This window comes from Sturnira hondurensis, unplaced genomic scaffold, assembly GCF_014824575.4.
Source record: "Sturnira hondurensis isolate 20B ecotype Veracruz unplaced genomic scaffold, ASM1482457v3 Scaffold0001020, whole genome shotgun sequence".
Taxonomy (NCBI): domain Eukaryota; kingdom Metazoa; phylum Chordata; class Mammalia; order Chiroptera; family Phyllostomidae; genus Sturnira; species Sturnira hondurensis.
Window position 1 is genome coordinate 1,117,688 of NW_028073651.1, and position 6,698 is coordinate 1,124,385.

General features: G+C 50.9%; 1 pseudogene; it reads left to right on the top strand.

Moving 5' to 3' along the window:
- Positions 1-408: 408 nt before the first annotated feature.
- LOC118996370 (programmed cell death protein 2-like) lies at positions 409-6,324 on the top strand (annotated as a pseudogene).
- The last annotated feature ends 374 nt before the right edge of the window (positions 6,325-6,698 follow it).

The window sequence follows — 6,698 nt, forward strand, 5'->3', positions numbered from 1 at the left end:
AGGAGCAGCACTTTACAAAGAGGAAGCGCAGATGGCAGACAAACTCAGGAAAAGATGCCCAGTGTCATTAGCCATTAGGGATCTGCGACTAGAGAGGACCACAGGGAAATCACCTCCCGTCTAGGAGAGGTTCAAACACAGAGAATGCGGACAGTACTAAGTGCTGACAAGGATGCCGAGCAACCAGATCTCCCACACATGACGGGAGGACATGCAGAGTGGGCCAGCAGTCTGGAAAACACTTTGGCAGTTTCTTATAAAACTGAATATTCACTTATCCTATGACTTGGCATTCACTCTCTTGGGCATTTATCCCAGAGAAGCAAAAACCTTATGGTCTGACATGAAAATTACATGAACGTTTACAGCTGTTTTATTTGTAATAGCCCCAAACTGGAACCAACCCTAATGTCCACCATCAGGTGAGTTGATGGACGAGTTGTGAGAAACTTGCTGACAATGGAACGCTGCTCAGCAACCGGAGCAAGGAGCCGCTGATGCGCCCGAGGAGGTGGCTGGGTCACAGAGGCATTAGGTCTGAGAGAAGCTGGTCTCAGAGATTACATACGAGTCACTCCATTCAGGTAACATCTGGGAAAAACCTATGAAGGTGGAGAATACATTGTTGTTGCCAGAAGTCAGGTGTGGGGGGAAGGTGTGACCACGAAGGGGCTTCACGAGGCCTGTGTGTGTGTGTGTGTGTGTGTGTGAGGAACTGTTCTGAGAAGAGACAAGAACTCTAGTGCTGACAGACCAGAGGGACTTTGGGAGCGTGGGAGATTGTTATTGGCATCAGTGGTCACTCCACACCTTCTACCTAGAAACCTCACACAACCAGTGCCTTTATGAAGTTAAATGACATTCTCTTTGATTTTGCAAGGTACAGGTATTCTTTATTATGTAATTTGTATTATGAATACATTTGGTAGACGGAGTTGAGTAGACTCAACCAAGAAATGAAACCTGAATCAAAACTGGTGAGCCCTGGCTGGTGTGGCTCAGTGGATTGAGCATCAGCCTGTGAACCACATGATCTCGGTTGGATTCCCGGTCAGGGCACATGCCTGGGTTGCAGGCCAGTTCCCAGCAGGGGACTCACAAGAGGCAACCCTACATTGATATTTCTCTCCTTCTCTCCTTCCCTTCCCCTCTAAAGATAAATACATAAAAATCTTTAAAAAAAAACTGTTGATATGTACAAGGGCAGGCACTGGGAAGTTAGCCAGGAGCCCGGGGTGGAGGGAGGTGAGTCCTGTGTCAGCTGTTCCCCTCAATGGAAGGAGTCGGGCTTGTCTGTACATGGTGAGCTTTATCCCTCATCTTCCCTGCCCCTCCCTGAGGGGTTGGCCTGGCATGAGTCCCCTAGAGCACCTGTCATACCTGCCAACACTAATTACTCAGGTCCAATCTAGAAATCATCTTCAGTAACTGTAACGCATTTCATTCGCATACATTTTCCATTACCACACACCTGGTTTCTTTTTAATTTTTTCAGGGTCGGCGACCTACATTCGTTTTCTCTGGCAGCTGCGACACCAGCTCACCGCCTCAGACAACACTCTCTGACTGCCTCACTGCCCTGCAGGTGACAGTCCCGGGATCCGTCTCACTGGACTGGAGGGCAGGTGTCCGCAGGGCCAATTCCTTCTGGAGGCTCCAAGGCAGAATGCGTGTCCTTAGCTTCTCCAGCTGCTGGGCTCCATCTTTGGCTTCCTCTGCCTTCAGGGGGGCCGCGTAGTACCTCTGGAGATCTTCCCATACTGTTTGTGTGTCAGAGGGAAAGGCGGTGTGGTTTCTGCTCTCACACAGTGTTGTTCTCACTCTAGGTGCCCGCAGTCAGTGTGGAATTAAAGGCTGACATCTAATCACAGTCGCTGTTTCCCCTGCTTTGTGCCTCGTGGCAACGTTTGATGGCCCGTTAGGCTTTTAACGAGTATTTTGGAGATATTTTGGGGCCATTACTGGAGGCTGCTAACTCAGCTAGAAATGAATCATTATTTTTTTTTGCCAATTAAAGTAATATCGTCGAATCCAAGTCCTGTGTTCTGAAACATTTCTATCTAACATGGTGCCAGAAGAGACTCAGTTTGGATTCTGAGGAATACGCCCGGAGCCCCCCGATTCCATGGCATCTACGGATTGACCTGTGTTCACTTGCTTGGATACTTGCATGTCCCAACATCGGGGCGCTGTTATTTCTCTGTGTTTGAAGAGGGCGCTGCAGCTGTGAGGTGTTACGTGTTTTGACAACATCCCACAGCTTGTAGGTGGTGCAGTTGGACCCCTGAAGTCATGGCAGGGAATTGTGAGCATGTTAGTTAACACTGTGAAGGTGCTGCTCTGGCCAGGTGCTCAGTTGGTTAGAGCATCGTGCCCTACATCAAAAGGTCTGCAGGTTTGATCCCTGGCCAGGGCACACACCTAGGTTGCAAGTTCAATCCCCGGTAGAGCGCGTATGGGGGACAACGGACCGATGTTACATTTGCATCTCAATGTTTCTCTCTCTATAAAATCAATAAACATTCTCAGGTAAGGATTACCCCCAAAACCCCAACAACTACAAGTTGCCACAGCTAGAAGATGGTGACAGCACTGGACTCTGGAGTATAAGTGGGATGGAGGTCAAATAGGAGTGGAAGACTTTTATTTTTCATTTGGGGCAAAAAAACGTGCTGGAAGTTTTCGTCTGTACACTTTTTAAAAAATTTATGCAAATCCAGGTTAGGCCAATAACCAGGACGGTGACACCGGCAGGGTAAACAGGTGATGAGAGGTCGTCCGCCCAGGTGACAATTGCGCACACACTGTGGGTGTCATTGCAGGAGAAACACTTCATCGTGACAGCTTTGGTGCAATCCCTAATAAGATATGCATCCACCCCTGAAGGCATCTAGACTAGACCGTCCAGCAGAACTTGCTGCCCTGATGGACATGCTCTATGCCCGCACTGTCCAGGGTGGGGGCCACCAGCACACGAGGATGTCAAACACTCGAGATGGGGTCAGTGAAACTGAGGTACTGAGTTATTAATTTCATTTTTTTTAAGATTTTATTTATTTATATTTAGAGAGGAAAGGAAGGAGAGAGGGAGAGAAACATCAATGTGTGGTTGCCTCTCGTGGGTCCCCCGCTGGGAACTGGCCTGCAACCCAGGCATGGGCCCTGACTGGGAATTGAACCTCGATCGCCTGGTTCGCAGGCCCACACTCAATCCACTGAGCTACACCAGCCAGGGCTAATTTCATTTAATTGTAACTAAGTTAAATAGCAGTGTGTGTCCAGTGCCTGCAGTACTGGACAGCACAGGTTCACTAAGCGGCTGCTTCGGAGAGAACCTCCAGGCTGCCGAGCCGTCCCCGAGGTGCTCCAGGACCTCCTCTCCCCCGGAGCACATTCCTGAGCCAGGGCCTCAAGTCAGGGGAGCTCTGGGGTCCGGGAACTCCCTCCCGGTTCCCATCGCTCTGGCTCTTCCTGGGTGTCTTGTTGCTAAGCTGCAGCTGAACCTGTCCCAGGTAGTCCAAGCGTGAGGTGCACCTGGCTCAGACCTCACACCCTCGAAGGGGCTCACTGGTTTCCTTCTCTTAGGAGGTGACTCATGCCACCACAGAGAGATGGGCCAAATCCATCCTACAACTGTGCCCTTGTCCTGTCTAACTCTCCCTGCAGGGCACTGTTATCATAATTTTGTAAACCCTCTGAACAGCTGCAATATGGTAGGATAGCGGTGCGCCAATTGCATCAATTTTAAAATGGGAGTATTTAAAATAAACCAAGATTTTGATCTCTTTTTTTTTTTTGCCTTGCTTTATTTTTCAGTAGACAGCGTCTTCAGAAAATAGGAAAGCGGCAAACACACCTGGGCCTGTGAAGTAAACCGGACTGCAGGGTGCTGCGAGCCTGGATCGCCTCACTCACCTGTAGAATGGGCGCAGTGATGGATCAGACAGGTGCGACTTCCTTCTGTCACGGGCTGCGTGTTGCCGGGATTAGGGTGGTTCTGGGCTTTGGTTTCTGTCTGAGGGGTGGAGCCCTGGACAAGCAGAAGCCAGCGTTCTTTCAGGTAGTGCTGGGGGTGGACGCGCCCCCTGAGTGGGAGTCGTGCACGGTCGCGGTGCTGGTGGGGCGTAAACATCTGCAGCCATTTCGTGGGGTCCGGTGGTGTGATGTAATCAGTTTGTCCTGCTGAACTCGCAGATACCAGCTGTCACCCTAGGTCCTGACCTGCTGACCTGGAATTCGGAATTTAGCTCCTATTGAGGGGTTAACCACGCCCAGCGTATTTATCTGAAATGATAAATACGGTGGAAGCTCGATCCCTCCCTCCATTAAGTAAACGCTGCTTGCGATATTGGGGTCGTCAGCACCCACCGGAGTCTTTCGTGCTCAATATTCTCTGTGATATACAGCTGGGATTCCTGGTGAAGATGCAGGTGGCAGACGTACCTGGAGGAACCCTAGGGCACAAGTGCTACCTTAGTGTGTTTCTCAGACCGTGTTTTCCAAAGGTGGACAGTGTGTTTCCTCTCCCACGGTCTCTGCGGCAGCGAGACCTGGCCACTTCCCCATCAGCAGATGGAGCCCGACGCCCCTGCCACTGATGCTGGGTCACCCCTAATGACTCACAGTCCCCAAGAAGTGGCCGAAGGGGTGTGGCCAAGTAAAGATCACATCCTGTCCCTCTCTCTCCCTCCAGGGCTGCTTCTTGAGGGGTCCCACCCTGAGCCCCACCTCTGGTGGGTAAGCACCCAGAGCACCCAGAGCCCATGCAGAGGCCATGTCTCCGAATTCTGCTGGAGCCCCAGCCGCACCAAGCGTTTCAGTCCACGTATCCAGAGGCCAGACATCTGCACAGTGGCCTCCAGATAATTTCGGACCCAGCCGTGGGTCACCCGGCCTTCAGGTCTTCCCAGCTGAGGCCCAGAGATGAAGGGGCAGAGGCGCCCCTTCTCCCTCCGTGCCCCGTCCAAACTCCTGATCCACAGAATCCATGAAAACAGTGACGTCACTGCATCAGTGATGGTTTCTTATGAAACTACTTGTCGCTAGAACAGAAGTTGGTACGTGGCCATGAGGATCTGCGAAAACAAAGAGATAGAACCATATGGTAGGGGCTTGGGACTGGGGGTTGGGCAGACACTGAAAGAACCTAGAGAACGTTCTAGAAAACTAGAAGGGCCTTAAGCACACTCTTGATAAAACCTGGGTGGACAGGGGCAAACTCTTATGGAATGTGGGGGGAAAAGTAATTCTTTATATAGTAGCAGAAATTTGCCAACACTGATACTTTTAGGACCATTGAAAATAGTGAAAATGCCTGATGATCTCATGGCTTTTAGGTTAGAGTATTTCTAATACAACAAATACAGTATTTAGAACACAATAAATCTGGCCAGGGGCGGAGTTGGGGGAGGGCGGGCTGGGAACCCAGCCTCCGGCAGTTCCCAGACAGGTTATCTGATTGCTGCTTGGCTAACCCGCCTGCAGGACTGGCCCGCGCCCAGCAGGGTTGTACCCGCCCGGGCTCAGCCTCGCCTCTAAGAACTTCCGGCTTCCACTTCCCCGCGCCACCTGCAAAGCAGTCCTGAACATTTTTAGAAATCAGCAACCCAGGAAAAAGGACTTTTACTCAGGTGAGCCTCCCTCTCAGGCCCCACCCTGCAGAGATGGGAGAATCCACGGGCCCCCAGCTCAGGTCTGGGGCTCCTCTCTGCGGGGTTGGCGGCTGCTTGGGCCCCAGACATGCTCTGGGTGCCGCCAGGCGCGTTACCGCAGTAACGGGCACCAGGATGCGCACCGCAGACCATACATAAGCAGGGCTGTACACAATCAGATAATTTGGACAACACAGTTCCAGTCCGCAACTTCCTCTTTCCATGATTTGAAATCGTCATCGAAACAGAAGATGAGATTACACCTGAGGTTTTTCAAACAGAAGATGAATCAGAGATTGTCTATCGGGAATGTGGGTGAAGCACACGAGGAAGGACTGGGTTCCATGGCAAATCATGAGTCCAGGGAAGACACAATCTTCCAGAAGTTTCACGTTCAAATAGCCCTGGAACCAGAAGAGACGCTACCGGCAGAGGGATTGCCCCCATCTGGATCCCTGGTGACAGTTCCCTCAAGGAAAGGCTAGTGCATATTGCCCCTGTGGTGCCAAGAGGACACTTAAACTCCAGGTCCTGCCTCAGCTGCCCAACGACCCAAAGGCCCCCGACTGGGCAGGCGTGTTGAGTGGGGCGTCCTGGCCGCTTCACCGGTGCGGAAAGCTGCAGGCGGGGCACGGGCTACGCGCGCGGCGGTTTCTCTGGGAGCCGGATGTAGCAGAGCCTCTTCCAGAGCAATGCCAGGAAGCCTTGAACTTGCTCATAACCTCTTAGACCTTGCGTTCCATTTTCAGGGTGTTATCCTAAGAAAATAATTATACCAGAGAGAGGTACAAAGGTGTTTTTTAGAATGCGTAAATATTAGCAAACAAAAATATATAGCTACAGAGAATTTCATAAATTTCGGTGTATATGTCCAGTGGAAAACTGCACAGTTGTAACAGGCCTATGGGCACACCAGGGAAGCTGCAGATCCAAGTGGCACCAGATAACAACAGAGATGGTGTTCACAGTGTGACTGTACGTTTGAAAAAGTAAACGCACATAGGTAGTGCACAGAAGTAAACCTGAAAAGATACATAAAAATTGCAC